Genomic DNA, 24,242 nt, shown 5'->3' with positions numbered 1-24,242 from the left:
CCCCAATGAAATCTCACCTCTAATCATAATAATCCCCACATGTTGTGGGAGGTACTTGGTGGGAGGTGATTGAATCATGGGGTGGGTTCTTCCCATGCTGTCCTCATGATAGTGAATAGGTCTCACAAGATCTGATGGTTTTATAAAGGGGAGTTTCCCTGCATACCCTCTCTTGCCTGCCACCATGTAAGACATGTTTTTGTTCCTCCTTCACCTTCCACCATGATTGTGAGGCTTCCTCAACCATGTGGAACTGTGAGTCCAATAAACCTCTTTTTCTTCATAAATTACCCAGTGTCAGGTATGCCTTTATTAGCAGTGTGAGAACAGATGACTACAGTCAGTCTGGGCTAGCTAACTGGCTAATTATTTTATGTAGCTGAAGCGTGTCTAGACTGATCCATATATCCAAAACTGCAACCATTTCTTACTGTATCCACTACAACTGACCTTTGTTGCCATCATTTCTTAGGTACATCATCATAATACATTTCTAACTGGATTTTCCTTGCATTTCTGCTGTTCATTCTCTAAGGAAAAAAAAAAAAGAGTGAGCCTTTAAAGTAACTGTTCAGATTATCTTATTCTACTGTTCAAAACCATTCAGTGGTTTTGAACCATTCGAATCTTAGCACTTTGGGAGGCCTAAGTGGGCAGATTACTTGAGGCCAGGCATTCAAGACCAGCCTGGCCAACATGGCAAAACCCCGTCTTTACTAAAAATGCAAAAATTAACCAGCTGTGGTGGCTCACACCTGTTATCCCAGCTACTTAGGTGGCTGAGACACAAGAATTGCTTGAACCCTGGAGGCAGAGGTTGCAGTGAGCCAAGATTGTGCCACTGCACTTCAGCCTGGGAGATAGAGCAAGAGTTGGTCTCAAAAAAATAAAATAAAATCTTCAATGGCATTCCGTATCATGCAAAGCAAAAGCCAAAAGTTCTCATAATGGCCTGCATTACTCCCTAACATCTATAATTCTTGTTAATGTTGTGCCCTTGTTTCTTCTAAGACAGTATTGAAGGCCATAAAAATGGACCAACACAACTATGCAGTCTGACACTTTCCTACTTTGTTCTTGAAACCTCCAACCCCTGTAGGTGTATATGTGATCTCCTCCCAAAAAATACACAAAGAGATTGTTTAACTGGCTGCTTTACTGTCAAATATGGATTGTCTCCACTTATTAGTGAAAGAACATTCATATCCATCTAGTGACACACAAAAAAAGTCATACTTAAGGCCTGTGAGATATACTACCCTGCTTTCAAGTACCAGAATAAGCTTAAGAATTGCAAATAATATCAATGCATCTCAAACTAGTTCTAATAAAAGAAAATGTAGTGCTATCCAAAAAGAATCTGAAGAGGGGACATAAATTCAGAGCTGTTGCCTTTCCTTTTGACTTAATGCATCTTCCTGCTGTGTGAAGCTCCTTTTATGAGCTTTACATGGGAGCTTCCAACATTCAAACAGCTGAGAGGATCCAACATCGTGTCCTCGCAGTTTTGACATTTAGAGGTTTTGTGTTTTCCCCCCTTTTTCTTATTTCTTAAAATCAATATAAGAGTATACATCATTGACACTGTTTAGTTTATATGCCCAATTTTTGACAGACACTGTTGAAGATGGAAAGAAAAACAGTAATTTTCCTGATCTGAATCACTGTTCTCCTGAAACTTCTAAGTCTGAGCTCTTGGAGTGCCTTACCAGGGTGGCTCGGTATGTAAAAGTGACTCCTCAAAGGGAGAGATGCTGCAAACCATAGCCAAGTGTGGCTGAAAAGAGGAAAACTATCTGATTTTCTTGTTGTTATGTAGTATGTCTGCACTGTAGAGATAAAACACAGAAGAAAGTAACATTTGTCACCTGGAAAATTCTGCATCTTTGACTATGAAAAGGTTTTCATTCTGTACAAGAATGTGACATTTTCATAGAGAAAATTAAAAACAGACTCAGAATTGATGTTTTGCTCTCAAGAAGCTTGAGTAACCCATATCAATGAGAAACACAGGGGTTACTGTTGTATGTCTGGAAATACGGTAATATGATAAGCCATACATGGGTAAGGCTTCAAAAAGCTTAAATTCTATGAAAAAGGTGGATTAAAAGATTGCTGTAATATAAGTAGAAAGAGGAACATTTATTTGTTGCATCTAGGAACATGTACATTAATGCTAGTTTTCAACATAAAAAACAACCAATTATAAAGTAGTAGCAAGAACTACCAAAAAAAATAATAAATTCACCTAACAAAAAATATGTAAGTACTTTATAATAATTTCCAAACATATTATAAAAGAACATCTACATAAATATAGCCATATATAATGTTTATAGAGTGATTAAAAATATTGTAAAGATGCTCCTCTCCACATAATAGTTTTAAATCAATACAAATCAAAATGTAAATTTATATATAAAGGTCCAAAAATGTAAATAGAAAAATTGGTTCCTACAATGAGCAAAAGAAATTAAAAAGAACAGACATGAGAGAAGCCAAGGTAAAGTTTACTCTAACAGATTTTAGGCTATCTGAAGCCACTACAATCAAAATAATATGGAACTTGCAAAGACAAATAGACCTAACAGAGTCCAAAAATCAGTGTGAATTTATGTGGAGATATCATCATAAATAAAAGTGAAAACCATATAATAAATGACTTTGGAAAATTGACTCATATGAAAAAATAGAGTTTTATCATTATCACAAGCTCACATCACATATGAAAATAAGCCCCAGATGGATTAAGTATTTAGATATGAGAAGCAAAATTACAAAGCTACAGAAGATATTATGGAAGAAAAAAAAACTACAAAATAAAATGATAAATGCATATTCATTTAGCTACACTAACTTGTTCTAAACAATCTTCATATTCAATATAAATTTACCAGTAATTAGCAAGCAATAAGTTAAAATCTAAAAAGGACTACTCAGAGTGCAAAATGTAAACAAGATAAAAATCCCTTTTTTCAAGAAGTTGACATGCATGTTAAAAATAATTACAATTCCAATTAGAATATGATACATATTTCAAATTAACTGCAAATTACCGGTCATTTTTTCCACATTGTATTTTTTAAAGTATAACTTTCTGTATATAGGTTACCTTGTCCTAATTTCAGAAAAGCATAAAAGATACATTCAATAATTTTATGTGTTTTCATTTATGATCCTATCAAGCAAGATTACTAATGTATTTTCAAAAATGCAGTATGTGCACATGTACCCCAGAGCCCAAAGTACAATAAAAAAGAATAATTTAAACATTAAAAAAATGTTTTAAATCATCTATTCATTTCAAGTTAGCTTTAATCTAAATAGGAAAATGTATTAAATATTGTTTATAGGCTGTTGACTGACAAATCTGTTGCTTTAGACATCATTGATGAAAATATATAGGCTTTCATCACACCATGACTATATTTTGCAAAGTTCTACATAAACCATGTACCATATGGATCAGAACAGAGGAAATTCCTTTAACATGTTACAAGAAAACTATTCTCTTTCCTTTAACTAAGACTCAAATGCCAACAAATAAAATCACATTAACCACTGCATCCTAAGTTAGCCACAAAAATTATTAACATTATGCTTAGTTTTAATATTGTGTTACCATTTTTAACCTAGTAAAGATGTTCACTCTTTTCCCATGTCTAGTTAACGTTTAAAAGCTAATAAATTAGAATAAGATTTATAATTTTTTTTGAGACAGGGTATTGCTCTGCCACCCAGACTGGACTACAATGATGTGATCACAGCTCACTGCAGCCTCGACCTCCTGGGCTCAATCAATCCTCCCATTTCAATCTCCTAAGTAGCTGGGATGACAGGTGCGCACCACCACACCTGGCTCATTTTTGTATTGTGTGTAGAAATGGGGTTTCGCCATGCTGCCAAGGCTGGTCTCGAACTCCTGAGCTCAAGAAATCCACTCACCTCAGCCTCCCAAAATGCTAGAATTACATGATCATACCTGGCAAGATATATAAGTTTTATATTAATGAAAATGAGATGTTTTGAATATGCACTTTAACTTATTTGGAAATAACCTAAAAATGATGTCAAGACCTAACTAGGTAATATTGTTACAGAACACATACAAATGGATTACAGTAAAGTAAACAAATGTAAAATAAAACATTAAATACTAATATGAGAAAATGTAAAACAAACACAACACATAACTCTACATAATGTATCATATTCAGTAAACGTTTAAAAATATCTGCTTATTTTCTGTTGTCCTTTCTCCTAAAGCAAAGACTGTTAACATATACTCACGTAGAATATTATAATATTATCGTAATTGTAACATCTGCCACTGTCTTCTCTCCTTTGAATTTTTCCAGTATACTGTTGCTTGCTAGTCTTTCAAACGCACTCTCAAATGATCTCTCTGTTCAAGGGTCATCAATTCTCCACTGCCTCTCAGGAAAAATGTCTACATTCATTACCTGACTTAAGGTCTTCCACACTCCTGCCCAGATAGATTTGCAACTATATTTTCTATTAATATCTTATAGGCAATTTGCATTTCAAGATTAAGAGCTTACTTGCTGTTATATGACAGTTATCATTCACTCAAATTATTGAATACCTACCATGTGTCAGGTATCATTTTAGTACCTTTGTTTTTCTAGTGCACTTCATATGGCATCCCTTGGTGATTCTAGTTCTTAAAAGTCTATGGTCTTTCATGTCTCAGAACAGACCCCATCTTTACCATAACATGTTTCATAGCCATCTCTTCTAACACTCATAATGTATATTCTGTACAGTCTGAAACACCTATATAACATATTCCTTTGTGTTATGTTTGACATTTTCTCATATTATTTAATGTTTTATTTTACAGTTGTTTGCTTTACTGCAATTCACATGTATGTGTTCTGCAACAAAAGATTTTCCCTTCTGCACAAAGAACAAATATGGAAATAGGAATGTTATTGTTCCTGCTTTCCAAAACTTATAAAACCAAAATAGCAGACAACCACTCAAATACCCTCTTCTACTACGTGCCTCAATAGGCATCCAGTCTATCTATCAATCAATCTAGCTAGGTAGGTAGCATCTACTTACCTATTTATCTATCTGCATACACATAATTTATAAAGTTCTCCTTAATTTATTTACTATTTCCTCTTTCATTCACTCTCCAACTGTCTTCAACTACTTTCCTATTCTTTGTTTTCTTTTAAAACCTCTAGTATCTTTTTCTTCTTACTCACTCTCTGCTGATTATGTTGGTTCCTGTTTCATTGATTAAAATACACACCCACACCATCACCACCACCTCGTCTACTAATAGACTCAGATGTGTTCCTATATACTCTGCCTTTCCTTCTTTTACTATGCTTAACTAATATGGGGTCCTATACAAGGCCAAACACTCCACATGTGCCCTGTATCGCATTCTCAATTTTTCAAGCATAGTCCTGATTTACAGGTGATTTTGTGTGTAATTACCATAAAAATCTTTCACTAGTGTGATTACTTATACAAAGTTCAATGAAAAAAAATTTCACTGTCAATATTTCTTTTCAGGCTATTATCAGTATTTGGATTTTATTTTCATGGTAATAACTAAAAATAATTTTTGTTGTATACAGGAGAGAAACATCAAGAAATAATCTGCTTTTGGTGTCAAATTCATCAGATATACCACTGTCTTCACGTAGACAAATCCAGTGATCAATATCCTCTTTTCTATCTATTAGCGTGTTTGGACGTGATTGATGTCTGCCTCCTTTCTGCACATTCCTTCCCTCAGAGCATCATTCCTATCACCAGCCTATTCTGCCCTATCACCAACCACTGCTGTTTAGTTCATTTTTCTGATGCCCTTTCCTCAATCTGACCCCTAACTGCTAAAACGTTTATTTCAGATCTTACCTCCTTTATGTTAATATTTACTCCCAAAATTATCTCAGGCAGAATCATAACTCTTATTAAGGTAGAATTTTTAAATGTTAAACTTATGACTGTCAATACATTATTAAAATAGACAAACTTTTAGTCAGACTGATCAGGAAGAAAAAGGGACTAGACACAAATAGCAATGTTATCAATACAAGGAATAGTTGATAGAATCTTACTATAGATACTTATAGAAATTAAAAGATAATAATTAAATATGAAGAAATGATGCCAGTAAATTTTTTAATGTAAATGAAATGGACAGATTACTTAAAATATACAAACTATCAAAGGTCTGGGAAGGAATGGAATAATTTGTATTTGCCCCAGGTAGCTCCTCTTGTATTCCGGCACCAAGCACTGAGCAAGGCTCTCTCTTAAGAGCCTTTGGTGATAATACTGAAAAGAATTTGCCAAGTGATTATGAACTTCTCCTGTGTCTGAAGCCCTAGTCATCCTAAATGCTAACCCACACATAACATCTAAGAATCTGTTAAAATCAAATTGAAGACTGAATTCTGACCTTTTTTGTTTTTCTCTTACCCAAATTCCTATCTCAGGGGCCTGGGAATCACACCCTACAAATCATAAAATCCCATTAGACAGATTTTCATTAACCTTATATGATGTGCCTTATTTTCCAGCCTCACTCTCATACATTATCACATGACAGCAGATCCTAAAGGCAATAAAAATAATTTCCCCCCAAAATATTTTTGACTTATTTTAAAATGGCTGCCACAGGGTCTACATATTGAAATGGTCCTGCAAACCTCTCTTTTGTTGGGGAAATTCGCAGCTGTAGTAGCCAGGTCTTTTCTCTTCTAGGCCTTTCCTGGAACTAGGAGAGATTAACTGAGAGCCTCATATCTTCAAAGTCTTAAATGAAACATTTACCACCTCTTCTTTCTGAGGGCTGCTAACTATGAAGCCTCATCTACATAACAAGAACCTTCATCTCCAAAATTCCCTTATTTTAACTCAGGCAATTAACTCAGGCAATTTTTCTTTTTTCTTTTCTTTTTTATTTTTTTTGAGACAGGGTCTTGCTCTGTTGCCCAGGCTGAAGTCCAGTAGCATAATCATGGCTAACTACAGCTTCAACCTCTCAGGCCCAAGTAATTCTCCCAAGTAGCTAGAACCACAGGCATGTGCCACCATGCCAAATTTTTTTAAAAATTTCTGTAGCAATAGGGTCTCTCTATGTCGCCCAGGCTGGTCTCAAACTGCTGGGCTCAAGTGGTCCTCCCACCTTGGCCTGCCAAAATGCTGGGATTATAGGCATGTAACACCATGTCCAGCCTCGGGCATTTTTTTCTACTGATTTCTTCTCTAGACAGTAGCATAACTCTCAACCAATTGTCAACTAAAGAATTCCTAAAACCCACATTTGACTTGTAAACCCCTACTTCTAGTTGTCCCACCTTTTCAGACCAAACCAATGTATACTTTCCATGTATTGATTTATGATTTTACTTGCAATTCCTATTTCCTTGAAATGTATACAATCAAACTATAACACATAGACCTCAGGCACATTTTCTAAGGACCTCGAGATTATGTAAGCCAGGCCTCAGTCAGTCATATTGATTCATAATAAACCTCTTTAAATATATTGTGACATAATTTGGTTTTGCCATCATCAAAAGAATTTTTCTCACCTGTTTTTCTGACAGCCCAGTCTTTTTCACATGTTCTAACAAAGTTGAAATAATATGTTTGTCTTGTCTTTCTTTGAAGGGGCCTGCCATTCTGTAAAACTCAGATTACCCAGTGACATCAGATCTGTGATAGTTTTTAAAAACAAAACAAAAACAGTGTCTCACTCTGTCACTCAGGCTGGAGTGCAGTGGCATGATCACAGCTCACTGCAGCCTCAACCTTCCAGGCTAAAGGGATGGTCACACCTCAGCCTCCTGAGTAGCTGGGACTATAGACATGTGCCACCATACCCTAGTTTTTGTTTTGTTTTTTGTAGAAATGGGGTTTAACCATATAATTTTTTACGTTGCCTAGATTTTTTTTTCTCTTTGTTTAGAATGACAGTGATGTTCTCTCACAGTTTCCTGTTATTGGAGCTCAGAGGCTGATATCCCAAAATAGGGGGTTTTAACGTACTGAGCTGCAGAAGCCTCAGGGTCCTTCTCCAGTTCTCTCACCCAAATCTTTCCCAAAACATAAAATAAAGTTCTTTTATCTGCCTAAAATACAAACTCACCAAGAAAAACAACTATTTTTTTTTCTTCCCCTGTCTGTTATCTCATTATCTTTTTCAGAAAAAAAAAGACCAAGAATGTAACCACACCTTAACAGACCCTTTCACAAGATAATGCCTATCTCTCATATTCATTGAAATTCCAAAATCATTATTTACCAGTTAATCTCTGTTCCTCAACTCATTCCTCCTAGTAATCATTTATTGCCCCCAACAGAATGCCTCTTCTCCCCTTTTCCATAACCTATTAGCCAGGATGGCATATAAGCTTCTGAACCCCTTTGTGGAAGTCGGTAATCATTCTGCGATTCTTTCCCTGTGAGCACATTACATAAATTAACATGCTTTTTCTCCTATTAACCAATCTGCCTCATGTCAGTGATTTTCAAACCGCCAGGGAACCAAGGGTCTTGGTCCCTACACTGTACTTAAGCACAAGTCAAAATCCTTCCAGAGACTTTTTAAAATTATATAAATTTTTAAATGCTTAAAATGCTCAACATTTACATTTGCTGTTGTGTTAAAATTTTGTTCTGGCTTTTGTTTATTTTCCTTTTTACTTAGCAGTTTGGGAAGTTTCTGTTGACCTATACTCAAGATCACTGACTCTTTTCTCACTCATGTTTAGTCTAATAAAGAGTCCATTAAAGGCATTTTTAAATTTCTTCTACACTGTTCTTGAGTTCCAGCATTGTCTTTTTCTTTTCTTACAATTTTCACCTCTCCACTTAAATAATGATTGTCCTACAACGTTTTCTACTTTTCCCATTTGAGCCTTTCACATATTAAATATAGTTATTTTAAAGTCCATGTCTACTAATTCCGACATCTGTGTCATAGCTGAACTCAGTTCCTATAGTTTATATTTTCAGATTATGTTTTTTTCTTGCCTTTAATGTGCCTTGTAAATTTTTAGTTAAAGTCCATCACGATACATTTGAGCAATAGCAAGTACAGTAACAAATGTTTAGTATGAGGTTTTGTGTTAATCTGGGAGTTTGGCTTTGTTTAATGTTTGCTGTGGTTATAATTTCAACTTCCTCTACTGTCCTTGATTTTGTTTTCTTCCTTGTCTTTGGGCTTCCCTAAGTATTTCTCTGAGACAGCCTGTCTTGCAACTCTTTCAGCTGAAATCTGATGTATGTACTACTGGAGCTCCGTTGGTGTGGTAGCAAGGTATGTGGGAGGAGATCTGTTCTATAACCCTACAAATAACTTTCAATTTTTAGTGGCTCCTTGAATCTAATCTGTGACCCCCCCACCCCCACGAAGTGTTTGTTACTTCCTCCACTTTGTGGTAATGGGAAGGCTAGAAGGGGCTGAGTGGGAGAAATGCCCGGTGAGAAAACACTCTGGTAAGATCTCTATCCCGGTGAGTAGGTATTTGCTATGGAGAATGCTCCAGATACATTTCTCAATTGTTAATCTGCCCTAACCTCTGTTAAGAGTTGAGATGAGATCTTTCCCGACTCTTGAGTGTAAAAATCTAGTGCAGTAGGAAAAGCCACACAAAAGTGTGGATCACTGTGGAGACTATGGCTTCCAGGAGCTTCTCATTCTCACAGTAATCCACACAAAGTAATCCACACTAAGCCTCCAGAAGTTTGTCAAAATTACCATTTAAGTGTTCCTACCAGCTTATGGCTCCAGCAGCTTCTTCCCCAGGTAAGGAGATCTCAGCTGTGACTCACTGGATTTGCCCAAGTCTCCAGATTATGGGGTGGCAGTTTGCCATGAAATTTCAGTTCTTTCACGGGCCTTAGAAAAGAATTGGTATTCAGTTTGTTTGTCTTGTTTCTTGTTATAAGGATAACTTTAACTTTTCCAAACTTTTCCAAACTTTTTACATGTTAGAGCTGAAACCAGTAGTCCTTATTATGTATTTGTACATTTATCATTTCTATATTTTCCCCTCCCCAAATTAGAAATTTTGTGACCACAAATATTAGTTGTCTTCATATTGAACCTAAGTACGAGCACACTTTCTGAAATATGGTAGATAATTAATATTTTTGAATTAATAAAAATTTACTTTTGTATTTTAAAAAAGCATTTCAGGAACATAGTATTTTCTCTATTGTTATTATAACTTTGTAAAAAAAAGGAATATTTGGTCAAAATTACACTCACTGATTTTTTTAACACCCTAATTTCTTTCGTTACTGCCACAGTCTTTATATGTCTGTGCAGTCAACGACCTTGTAATTTGATATTATAAAGTAAACTTTAAAACTTTAGAAAATGGCATTATCTTATAAAAGTATCAATATTTGAAAATCGACAATTAATATCCAAGGAAGTTAAAAATCAAATTTTTAATCTGCTCCTTCAAAACTCAGAGTAAGCAACTATTATGGAAAAACCCCTCATATACTTTAATTATCTCTCATAGGATATTAAATGAAACAATTATAAAGGCTTTATTATAATACAAATTATAAATGGTTTCAAAATGAACCAACTGAAAGTTACAGGATTTTCCAAATAAATCAAGGTCTTTTTATTTCTGGAATAAATGGCTGGATGCACTCTAAATTTCAAACTATGTTTAATTCTACTTCATAAAACTATTATCTACTTTTGAGAGAAAGTAAACCTCTACTTGTGGATTAAATGTTTAAGTGTATAATCCTAATTTCATACCTGATGTTCAGTTTATTGATTTATACAGATATTCTAATGTCTCGAAGCAAAATTTTCTGAGTACAGTGAAATGAAATTCTACTCATCATTGGTGCCTTATGATAAGCACTGTACTTCTGCATTTTGTTTTCAATGGAAAAAAAATCAATGGAAAAAAAAGATATTAAAGTGTTTATGTTTATGACACAAATGCAAAGAAAAATGAAGTACTATAAACTTCAGCTACAAAATCAATTTTAAAAATAAAGCTCCCTTTTAAAAAAGTTAAATACACATATATACCTTAACATTTTGAAAATTCATGGTTGTGATATAAGTCATCTCAGTAAAGTCTATAGCCCTTGACAATTCTTTCATATCTCTGAAGAGTGCTGCTGGCAAGTATGCTATGTGGGAGCCAGTAATGCCTTAGTAGGTATTATAATAGGCTATCTGAATATAATCTCAGTCATAATGACTCCAGTGTGCCATTCTTTAGAATTCTAGTGAGATACGGCACTAAAGGTATCAGCATAGCTTATGAACTTGTTAGAAAGGTAAATGCTCTAGCCCCACTAAGACTTACTGAGTTAAAAATTCTTACATGTGTTTTAATAAGTTAAGCCCTCCATGCCTGTAATCCCAGCACTTTGAAAGGCCAAGGCAGGCAGATTGCCCAAGCCCAGGTGGTTGAGACCAACCTGGAAACACGGTAAAATCTCATCTCTACAAAAAATACAAAATTTCGCTGGGCATGGTGACACACATCTGTAGTCCCAGCTACTTGAGAGGCTGAGGTGGGAGGATCTCTTGAGCCTGGGTGGAGTTGAGGCTACAGTGAGCTGTGCTCATGCCTCAGCACTTCCAGGCTGGGTGACAGAGTGAATAAATAAAATAAAATAGAACAAAATAAAATAAAAATAAGCAACCCCTTCATGTACATCTGAAAAATGCTTATCTCTGAGAACCATGATTCTAGACATCTGACTTGTCCCATTAGCCCATTATCTCACCTAAAAGGATGAGAATCCTCTGCCTTCAAAGCCAGCATCAGCAGGACCCAACTTCTCATGCTTTAAGTCTTCCCTCTTCCCTCTCTCTGTTCTGTCTCTAGCCACACTCTGAAAAGACTTTTCACTTCGGAGGACTCATGTGATCAGATGAGGCCTACCTAAATACTCCAGAATGATCGCCCCATCTCAAGATCTTTAACCTTAAGCATATCTACAAAATGTCTTTAGTCGTGTTAAGTAACATAGTCACAGGTTCTAGGGAACAGAAGGTGAATATGACTGGGTACAGAGGGCATTATTCTGCCTATCACAGCTCTGAACCCTATAACTCAAGAATCAGGCTAGTTTTTTTCAAGAGGACTTTAAAATCATAGGCTTCATAAAGTCAATTTTTTAAATAACTGAAGTTTCCAATTATGCCCTGGAAACAAGGAACATAGATTCTTATTGAACCTATGCAAATAATTACAAGGAAGGAAATGAGAATAAGAAAAGAGGGCTTTCAAAATCTAGAGAAGCCAAGCAGATAAAATAAGATATATTAAAATATTTTATTTCTTTTTACAAAAGCATGGAGCAGTAGAGTGTTATGAGTTATAAATATCTTAAGAGGAAAAATGTATTCCCTATATATGCAAAAAATAGAACATTAAAACCTCAGCAATATTCCAAACACAAAAACCAAAGTCATCCCTCATCAGCTCATTTATTTTATGTAATTAATTCTTTTTTGGCTCTGTTTTGAATTTAGTGGTCTCAGGAACCCATCTACTTCTCAACTAGAATTCTGGAATTTGCGACTCAGTTTAAATGTAGAGTCTCAGATTTATTTAAGGGATACTATCAGAAACTGGTACCTAAAAATACCTGACATACTCCTTTTCCACTAAACTCTGAGACAGTCCTTCTTTGTTTAAGATGAAGCACCATAGCCTGTAGTTGATGACAACTGCTTTCACGGGAACAGAGTAAAATAAAAGCTATTGGTAGATTACAAAAGACAAAAGGGCTGTTGTTAATTTATAACTGAAAATTTTCAAAAGTGAAAACACTGATAAGAATTCACATGAGGACAGTGCAACTTAAAATCTGATTGTTCCTATTGCAGCAAAAAAGATATTAAAACCAATCCCAAAGTATTTTATTCAAAAATTTACATTGTTTATATATCTATAAAATAATAACTATTTTTAAAGAAAAGTATATATTACATCTAATTTATTAAAAATGAACATTATTATAGAGAAAAATTTTCAGATATAAGATGTAATATTCCTGAGATATAATATGCCATGAATATACCATGCACATAGTTAGAATATACCAAGAACACATCAAGTATATCAGTTAACAAGATTCAGTAAATCTGTAGTAAGTGGTAAATATCTATATATTAAACCTAAACAGGTGAAGTGACATAAATTGGAGAATTGTGTAACACTGACCAATAAGATCCAAAATTCAAATTAAAGAAGTAAAGTAGCACCTACATTAACATTAAAATAAACAACAAAAATGACCAACAATACTATACTATTTATGTCTGATGTCAGGTAATATATCCATTAGGAGTCCTATAAACAGAAACATATCCTGGACAACTAGAGCAATGACAAATATTTAGGCACTATTCATATAGCAATCAGTTTCTAAAATATTTATATTAGCAACATTTTACTGATAGAAATTTACCCTAAAGGATGTTAGCCATGTCTTCTGACGTGATATTTCTTTCTTTGCAACTCTTCAATAGTAACATATCAAATATGCTTAATTATTTTCAGCACCTCCTTTTTTGTAAGATGAAAGCATACATGTTTGTGATCTCTGGGGCATCTCAAAGATAGTTTTTTGTGTAAACTGTATTCTGAAAGTTGAATATCATTTTGCATTTAGGATTTAATTTCAGAAAGAAAGGTGGGATGCAGGAAGAAACAGTCAATATGCCTAGGGAGAAAATCATATTAAATGATTGAAATTTATTTTCTTTATTTAGTTAACATTTAGAAAGAAATTGAATTTCACAGTTAAAGAGAAATCTGTATATTTATTCTCTCTGTCTTCTGACATATTCTGATTAGAAAAAGTATTAAAGAACAAAATGGAACAAAACACTATAAATGCTCAAAAACCATAAGCACTTTGTTTCCACTTAAATTTAAATAAGAAAACGAATTAGGAATAGTAAGTTTGATCTCCACCTATAATTAAGTCACATGAAGAAAGTAAGATGGCAACCAGGAAATAACCTCTTTGGGAGAATAATCATATGTAGTCCAGGAATAAAAATTATGATGATTATTCAAGTGAAAAAAACAGACTCGAATTGCGTTTTGGCTGATAAATTTGTCTCTAGAGCTATATCCCCAGTACTTAACATGGCTGCACTGTTTTTTATTGGCAACATATGGGGTTAATGAGAAGACGAGGTGCACACCATTTCCTTCTTGACATGATTAAGGATTCGGAAACACTGAAGAAGAGTTAAAAGCAATATTCATTGAGACCAATGGGACTTTTTTGGTCCTAATTCCCAACAAACAACATAAAAGGGTCCAGCCAATATTAACATTAAGTCTTTAATAATTCACATTTCCATCCCAGCAGGAAGGTGGAAGTTGAGGATCTATGAGTTTATTGCTTTCATTTAAGGGTGTATTAGTCTGTTTTCACACTGCTGATAAAGATATACCTGAGACTGCACAGTCTACAAAAGAAAAAGGCTTAATGGAGAACTCACAGTTCCACATGGCTGGGGAGGCCCCACAATCATGGCAGAAGGCAAGAAGGAACAAGTCATGTCTTACATGGATGGCAGCAGGCAAAGAGAGAGACAGGGCCTGTGCAAGGAAACTCCCCTTGTTAAAACCATCAGATCTCATGAGACCCATTTACTATCTAGAGAACAGCATGGGAAAGATTCACCTTCATTATTCAATTATCTTCCACCAGTTTCTTCCTACAACACTTGGGAATTACAGGAGCCACAAGATGAAATTTGGGTAAGGACATAGAGCCAAACCATATCAAAGGGAATGTAACTCAGTGTTGGGAAGTCATGCTTTCACTTAGGGGCAAGAAATAGAGCCCATAGGTATTCTGAGAGCAATTGTCACCTTTTGCTACCCTGTCTCAAAATCACTGTCTTCATGGATATATACTGAATACATATCAGCTTGAAAATAACAAGCATCATGTAATGGGGGTAGAGGGGAGCTGTGTGGAGAGAGAGAGCTTAAAGTTGGAAAATTTGCAGTTTTAGACAAATAATAGATATAAATTCAGTACTCTCAGGAAATAACGTGGGCTTCTAAAAAGCTACTAAAGTCATTTCCAAAAATCTTGATTTTTACAAAAAAAAAAGGTAGAATTATATTTTTGAAACTTTGGGAGAAAAGCAGAAAATTTAAAGGACATTTGTCTGAATTATTTTACCACAAGCTCGAAGGGATTTAAATATTACTAAAGGATTTAAACATGTAAAGTAGAAAACTACACAATTACTATTTTAGAATTTGTTAGTTAAACTCTCTATTTTACAATGAGGGAACAGAAATTCAGAGTTTAAGTAAAATACCTAAGACTATATAGATTGGAACAAAGTCAAACAGAAATGTAACCTCAGTTCTCATATCCCTAAGAAAGATTTTTTTCGGTCTACAATACCACACTTTGAATTTCATTCAATGAATTGAATTTTGTTTCAATTTTTTGTTATAAAATTGATAACATTTTTAAGCATCTACCAACCACTAGGCTAGATACAAATAGCGATGATCAAAATAGATGTGTCTCCTGCCTCATGACCCTTGTATTTTAGTGTTATCAGAAAGGAATAATAGTTGAGCACACGTTAAGTCCTGTAGTGCTTAAAATAAATTTTGGAGGTGAGAACTGATGATTAAATGCTAATGGTTAGTGCATATTAAAAAGGATACTCAGTAGGAGTCATAGTTCTTTAAGACAATATCACAGATAGTCTTTATATTTTATAATTAAGAATGGAGAAAGTATTTCTGGCTAAAATGGTAACATGAACAAGAAAAGAGCAACTGGGTGAAAAAAATCTTACATTGCTTTATGCTGTAAAGTATTTCAAATATCCACATAATTGAATTTCTAGACATCTCTGTAATTTAGTTTTTATTTTTCAATTTTTCTGTCTAGGATAGGTAATACATAAAAAGGTAACCAATGTTTTCAAGTTGAGTTAAGCTAAAAAGTGCCTGAACTAGGACTAGACCATACGTTTCTATTTTTAGTCCAGTGCTTTTATGCCATAATGTATAAATTACCACTCAGATACCATTATATGCAGCAAATAATCATAGTGGATGCTATGCATAGTTTGTACAACAGAAATCAGATTTGGTAATAAGAATAGCAATTCATGGCCGGGCGCGGTGGCTCAAGCCTGTAATCCCAGCACTTTGGGAGGCCGAGGCGGGTGGATCACAAGGTCAAGAGATCGAGACCATCCTGGTCAACATGGTGAAATCCCGTCTCTACTAAAAATACAAAAAATTAGCTGGGCATGGTGGCGCGTGCCTGTAATCCCAGCTACTCAGGAGGCTGAGGCAGGAGAATTACGTGAACCCGGGAGGCGGAGGTTGTGGTGAGCTGAGATCGTGCCATTGCACTCCAGCCTGGGTAACAAGAGCGAAACTCCGTCTCAAAAAAAAAAAAAAAAAAAAAAAAAAAAAAAAAAAAAAAAAGAATAGCAATTCATAATTTTTCAAAATACATGCTAAATTACTTTAGAGAATTGGTTGATTGCTTTTTTCCCCAAATTTTCCACAATATTTTACTTTTACCTCTTTACATTGAACATTTGCTGTAATAAACGTTTTGAAAATTTTCAACATATTAAAGTTATTATTTTCTTTTTTTCTTAAAAAAAATAGAGGTGAGTCCTCTCTATGTTGCCCAGTCTTGTCTCGAACTCCTGGGCTCAAGTGATCCTCCTGTCTCAGTCTGGGATTTCAGGCATAGGTCATGATGCTGAGCCTCAAATTATGTAGCTCGGCCTAATGTGAGAAATTATGATTATCTCTCATAATAATTTTGAGAGATAAACATAATATAGAGTATATAAAAATTAGACTATTATATTGATTACCCTACACTGTTTAGTTTCTAATTCCTGTATTTAAGAAAAAAAGGAACAGATCATATCATCTAATAAAAAATAAATGTATAAATAGGCATTATTGACACAAATGCTACTGCTATAAAATAAATGGTAGAATTAATCCGTTTTCCCTTTTTTATACTTATATGTATATACATTGAAGTATCCATATTTCTACTTATAGACTATCCATATATAATACCAGTACTTAAAAGCAAAAAAAATAGTCTTTTCCTCTACTGAAAAATGTGTAATGTTTTAATATATACCCGTGGCTAGTGAGTAGATTATCATAAAAGAGAGAGGTGGAAGCAAGAAAGGAAGAAAGGTGGGAGGGAAGGAAGGAGGTGGGCAAGCAAGCCTCACGTTATCTTTAATTGTGAATTGGCCTTGTAGCTTTTTATGTTTGAACTCTTTGACACAAGGTTATTAAGTGCTCAGAATGTGCAAATGCGGAAAGCAGCAGAAATATAGGGTTATTATTACATAATTAACATTCAGAATCTTGTCTTTTTCAAGTTCTTATATAAAGAGCATTTGTATGTAACTAGTGCATGTACAAAGCAAGAAATAGTTGCTTATTTTTGTCCATTTTTATTATCAAGCTAGTGGAGTACTTTACTGAAGCATTAACATTTTTACTGCTGTCTATTTATAATGTAATCTTAGAGCTTATAATTTATGTTTCTAGAGTACCTTTTTATCATATGGACAGGTCGATTAGTAGATAAACATTTACAGTTCTGTTTTACAGATGAAATGAAGGTTTCAGTGGTTAAACGATTTTCCAAAGACCTCTCAACTAATAATTTAACCATGTCTTCTGAATTTAAAGGCTAAGAACTTTGTGTTGATAAACAATCCCTCTTGCAATGAGTTTTCATTATCTAGTGGTCATAATCCAGGCACATGCTCATTAACTGTTAACTATATGAAGTCAGAGCAGCCAGATGACCATTGAATTAGCTCCTTTTTCTTTTGTGCTAAAGATAGTAACTTGAACATGCTTCAAATTTTTTAAACTTTCATCTTATTCTAGATATTAAAACACCACCTACCAGATAAGTAGCTCTGCCTCTCTGTAAAATTCTGCTTCTCATATCCATTAGAATTCAAATTTGGTGCTATGGTGCATAAGGAGTTTATGTCCCCTGAAAATTCATGTGTTGAAATTCTTACCTCCAAAGTTACATATAAGAATGTGGGGCCTTCATAAAGTGATTATGCCATGGGGGCATTTGTCTCCTAAAGAGGATTAATGCCCTTATAAAAGACATCCAAGAGGATCTCCTGGTCCTTTCTGCCATGTGAGGTGACAGTTAAAAGAGGGTGATTTATGAAGAAGTGGGTCCTCACCAGATATCAAATCTATTGATGCCTTTATCTCTGACTTCAAATCTTCCAGAACTGTGAGGAATAAATTTCTGTGTTTATAAGCTACCTAGTCTATAGCATTTTTTTATAGCATCTCAAACAGACTAAAATACCTAATGAGGAGAAGAAGCACTTACCATTTATTTTTTTCATTGAAAATTTCTATTTTTTTGCCGGGCGCAGTGGCTCAAGCCTGTAATCCCAGCACTTTGGGAGGCCGAGGCGGGTGGATCACAAGGTCAAGAGATCGAGACCATCCTGGTCAACATGGTGAAACCCTGTCTCTACTAAAAATACAAAAAATTAGCTGGGCACGGTGGTGTGTGCCTGTAATCCCAGCTACTCAGGAGGCTGAGGCAGGAGAATTGCCTGAACCCAGGAGGTGGAGGTTGCGGTGAGCCAAGATCGTGCCATTGCACTCCAGCCTGGGTAACAAGAGCGAAACTCCTCCTCAAAAAAAAAAAAAAAAAAAGAAAAAGAAAATTTCTATTTTTCCCAAAGAGATAAAACCCAAAGTGGAATGTTCCCTGAAACGACCTTTAGATTACAATATAAGACGTGAGGTGCCACAGATGCCTGGCAAAGGTCTCAGACCCATTTGTTTTCACAAAGTGTGCCTTCTGATCTTAAGTCTGTACTACTTTATGACAAATTATGTCCCACTCCTGGTAGAATGAGTTTCCTTCCAGGTGTCCTAAATCCCTAACCCACTCTTGAAAATAATTACTTTTTCTCCAAGTGCTAAATAAATATTTTATATGAATGTAAAATACTTTTGGCCCAGGTAAATAAAATATAAGCCTCTTACTGAGGTCCTCAAGTTCTCTTCTGCATGTACCCACTGGGCCATCAATTTCCAATTGATCTAAATAAACCACTTTGTAATTCAAATTGTTACATTTTCACCCTTCCCAAGCATTCTCAGGTATCTAAGTCTCAAGAAACTTGTGGATATTTGTTAGAGAAAGCTTATAGGAGTTAACTAAAGCAATTTCCTCTAGGCCATACCTTGACCTTTCACAACTGTGAGAAAAATATTTCCAAGTTTAAACATTTATTTATCTTTATAGCCAACAGGTCAAAAGAAAAATTATTAAGATTATGTCAGATATTGACATTGGCATCAGTTTATGAATCATTTTTTCTTATTAATTTGATCTTTCATTGACTATGTAGAATATGCTAAATAAGATATTGTAAATATAATGCTGTGAAAAATAAAACATGGCTCGTTTATTCATGAATTTTAGGGTCTAGTGTGATTGACAGATGACCAATTACACAAATAAAAATAACCAAACATTATAATTGCTATGAAATAATGATCTAAGAAAAGATTAGCACATAAAACAGGGGAACTCTCAAAGGGATTTTCCTTAAGGATGTGATATTCAGTTGACTTTTGAAGAATATGATTAAAAGAATGATCAAAGGGCTGGGCACAGTGGCTCATGCCTGTAATCCCAGCACTTTGGGAGGCTGAGGCGGGTGGATCACGAGGTCAAGAAATTGAGACCATCCTGGTCAACATGGTGAAACCCCGTCTCTACTAAAAATATAAAAAATTAGCTGGGCATGGTGGCGCGTGCTTGTAATCCCAGCTACTCAGGAGGCTGAGGCGGGAGAATTGCCTGAATCCAGGAGGCGGAGGTTGCGGTGAGCCGAGATCGCGCCATTGCACTCCAGCCTGGGTAACAAGAGTGAAACTCTGTCTCAAAAAAGAATTAAAAAAAAAAAAAAAATCTGCATGACTGGAACAGAAAGGGAGATCGTGATGTATGTTGCGATAAACTTTTGACAGTCTTTCTCAGTTCAGTTTTCTGTTGCCTATCACATCTGCATTTTGTGGCATTTCCTTTTTATCATTTCAAATTTTCTTTCTCCTTTTCTGCTATCCCAGTCCTTTTTGTCTCTTTATTTTCTATACAAAATAGTTAATGCTTAAAACCCATCATCAGATAATAGGTAAATTTACTAGACTTTCAAGAAATGTACTAGCAAGTAAAACCTGTATCTACTCTTTTTATGTACACTATACCTCAGAAAATTTGATTTTTAAGACTGAATACAACCCAAATGCCCATTAATAAATTAATAGATAAAACATTTAAAATATGGCCTGGCGCATTTGCTCACACCTGTAATCTCAGTACTTTGAGTGGCTGAGGGAAGACCACTTGAGGCCACGAGTTCAAGACTAGCCTGGACAATATGGAAAACCCCATCTCTACTAAAAATACAAAAGTTAGTCAAGCGAGGTGGTGTGCACCTGTAGTCCCAGCTACTCAGGAGGCTGAGGCAGAAGAATCACTTGAGCCCGGGAGGAGGCGGAGGTTACAGTGAGCTGAGATAGCCCACTGTCCTCCAACCTGGGCAACAGAGTGAGACTCTGTCTCAGAAACAGACAAACAAAAACAAAGAAAACAAATTTGAAGTTTATTCATATAACATAATATGTATTGGATATAAAACTAAATAAACCATTGAGCCAAGTGACAACCTGGATAAATCTGAAAAACATTGTGTTAAGCAAAATTAGAACACATACTACACAAATACATTTGCATGAATTTCTAAAACCATCAAAAGTAAGCTAAGCTGCTAAAAGTCAGAATACTGACGGCTTTGGATGAGGTCGGGGGATTGAGTGGAAAGAAAAACAACAAAGATTTCTGAGATGATGGGAATGTGACAGCTCACAAACTGTACAATTAAAATTGTGTTGATTTTCTTGGATGATACTTATACCTCAATAATTAAAGATAATATAGAAATACATGGTGTACATCTTTGAAAAAAAATCTGTGACTATTTCACTTTTAAAATATGTTCTAATATTTGAGATAGTATTAAATGCCTAACATATGGAATAAAATATGAAAAAATTGAACTACGTTTTTGCTAGTCCTAGTATGTAACTAGTAGGTACACTAACTGATATCTCAAAAATGAATTTCACATTCTCTGAAAATAAATCCAAAATTGGAGCAAGCAAAGAGGAAAATCCTGTTATTCAAAAAAAAAAAAAAAGATTCATGATTCTAATTTGGGGATGGAAATATAAAAATAATTTAAAAATAAAACACCACCTTTCATCATGATAACTGCATATACTGGTTTACAATCTTAGGAAAATAAAAACAAAGAAACATCAATGCACAGTATTTGCTCAGCGTTTTCAAAGTCATCTTCAAAAAGACAACCTCCAGTCTTATATATCAAGATTTAATCATGCAGCTCAGTGGCCTGCATCTATACCTTCACTGCTTGAAAGTGAATTTTGCTCGTAACTGTAACCAAAGGCCAAATTGGAGCACAAGTCAATCCATCATCTGTTTAAATCTTTTTCACTCATAATGACATAAATATTACTAGGTAGATAATGTCTCACTCCTCTAAGACACCTATACTAATTCCCCTTCATCCTAATAAGACATTTTTCTGATTTCTCTAAATTTTATATTATGTTCACATTTTAGGGAGAAAGGCAGAAATAGACTCCAATATAAATTGGAAAAATGTTGCTTGTCTCCCAAAAAGTGTGCACTAGGCCAAATGTCTGGATACCAGTCCTGTCTCTCCTTTGTGTTCCTTATCAATTGTATTACGCAATTTTAGACTCTTAGTTGTTTCCCAGTCTCCTTTCAATACTCTAGTTTGTTCCAGCACCCACTCCAGTGGTCATGTAATCTGATTAATATCCAGAAACTTACATTGTCTATTTGTTGTTGCAACACCAAGACATAATTCACTAAATCTGTGGTTTTTAATGATTTCTGGGCTCACAAATGTCTTTGAAAATGTAAATGTAATAAAAGTATGAATAGACTCTCCTGAGGAAGTGCATACACATGTATATTTATATGTATGTTACATATAAGCACAGTTGCAAATTATCACATATGGATGTATGAGATATACATATATATGTGCGTACATATGTACAAGCACAGGGACCTTCAGTGGATTGTATAGGTTTTTTTCTGGACACCAGATTGAGAGATCTTTCTACAAGCAGACCTCCACATTTGATTTTACCTACTTTAAATGCTAGTGTTTTCCCAGGTTCAGATATTGCCATTTATCATAACCCGAAATAGACTTTTCTGCAAATTTTATAAGATTGGCAGGATTTTAAAATTTATTTTAATTAGACACAATAATTGTACATGTTTATGAGGTACAATGTAATTCTTAAAAACCTGAATACAATTTGTAATAATCAAACTAGAGTAATTAGCATTGCTATTACTTTAGACATTTGTTATTTTTTGTGGTAAGAAGATTCAAAATCATTTTTTCCAATGATTTTGAAATATACAGCATACTATTGTTAACTATGGTCAACCTACTGTGCAAGGGAACACTGGAACTTATCCTATCTAACTATAACTCTGTAACTTTGTGTACTTTGACCACCTTTGTACTTCTCCCCTTCCTCCCTAACCTTCCCAGCCTCTGGTAACTGGCATTTTTCTGTTTCTATCATATCAACTTTTTAAGATTTCATATATGAGTGAGAACATGCAATATTTGTCTTTCTGTTCCTGGCTTATTTAACTTAATATAATGTCCTCCGGGGTCATCCATGTTACTGCAAATGATAGAATTTTATTCTTTATGGAAAAACAATATTCTGTTGTGTAAATATACCATATTTTTTCCTCCATTCACCCATTGGTGGATACTTAGTTTGATTCCATATCGTGATTATTGCAAATAATGCTGCAATAAACACAGAAGTGCAGATATCTATTTAACATATTGATTTCATTTCCTTTGGATACATACTCAGTAATGGGATTGCTGAATTGTATTGTAGTTCTATTTTTTATTTGTTTAATTATACTTTAAGTTCAGGGGTACATGTGCAGAAAGTGCAGGTTTGTAACATAGGTATACACATGCCATAGTGGTTTGCTGCATTCATCACCTTATCATCTACATTAGGTATTTCTCCTAACGCTATCCCTCCCTTACCACCGCTAACCTCTGCTATCCCTCCCCTAGCCCTCCTACCCCCCGACAGGCCTCAATGTGTTATGTTTCCCTCCCTGTGTCCATGTGTTCTCATTGTTCAACACCCACTTACAAGTGAGAACATGCAGTGTTTGGTTTTCTGTTCTTGTGTCAGTTTGCTGAGAATGATGGTTTCCAGCTTTGTCCATGTCCCTGCAAAGGACGCGAACTTAGGAACCATCATACAGTTTTTCATAGTGGCTATACTCACTTGTATTCCAACAAACAGTGTATAAGAGTTAACTGGTCTCCACATCTTCAACAGTTTTTATTATTTTTTGCCTTTTAAACAATAGCCATTCCAGTTAGGGTTTGATGATATCTCAATGTGGTTTCGATTTGCATTTCCCTGATTAGTGATGTTGAGCATTTTTTATATACCTGTTTGCTATTTGTATGTCTTCTTTTAAAAAGTGTCTATTCAGACCTTTTGTCAATTTTTAATCAAATTATTTTTATTTGTGGGGCTTTTTTTTTTTTTTTTTTTTTTTGCTATGGAGTTGTTTGAGTTTGTCACATATTGTAGATATTAACTCCTTGTAAGATGCATAGTTTGAAAATATTTTCGGCCATTATGTAGATTGTATTTCCACTCTGTTTATTGTTTCCTTTGCTGTGAATAAGCTTTTCAGTTTGATAGAATCTCATCTATTTTTGCTTTTTTTTACTTGTACTTTTGAGGACTTACTAAAAGAAAATCCTTACCCAAACCTACATCATGATGCATTTCCCCTAAATTTTCATAGTTTTGGGTCTTAATTTTAACTCTTAAATACATTTCCAGTTAACTTTTTAAGTAGTAAGGGGCAGGAGTCTAGTCTCATTTTTCTGTGTATGGTCATCAGGGTTTTCCAGCACCGCTTGTTTCCTTTACTGATACATAATATTCTTACATATTTACAGGGTATGTACAATTACTTTTTATATGAATAGAATGTGTAAC

General features: G+C 34.7%; 1 long non-coding RNA gene across 2 annotated transcripts in view; it reads right to left on the bottom strand.

Annotated features, from left to right (window-relative positions):
* The window catches only part of LOC141584572 (uncharacterized), a 536,063-nt gene that overhangs the window by 10,651 nt on the left and 501,170 nt on the right, over window positions 1–24,242 (bottom strand). Inside the window, exon 1 of one of the 2 annotated variants that reach the window (XR_012517684.1) lies at window positions 451–615. The exons of the other annotated variant lie outside the window; for it this stretch is intronic. This is a non-coding gene — a long non-coding RNA (uncharacterized LOC141584572). Of the gene's footprint in view, window positions 1–450; window positions 616–24,242 lie in introns of those variants that run through there. 2 annotated transcript variants of the gene reach the window in all.

This window comes from Saimiri boliviensis, chromosome 5 (genome assembly GCF_048565385.1).
Source record: "Saimiri boliviensis isolate mSaiBol1 chromosome 5, mSaiBol1.pri, whole genome shotgun sequence".
Classification (NCBI taxonomy): domain Eukaryota; kingdom Metazoa; phylum Chordata; class Mammalia; order Primates; family Cebidae; genus Saimiri; species Saimiri boliviensis.
The sequence above is the reverse complement of the archived record's forward strand: the minus strand, read 5'-3'. Positions and strand labels throughout refer to the sequence as shown.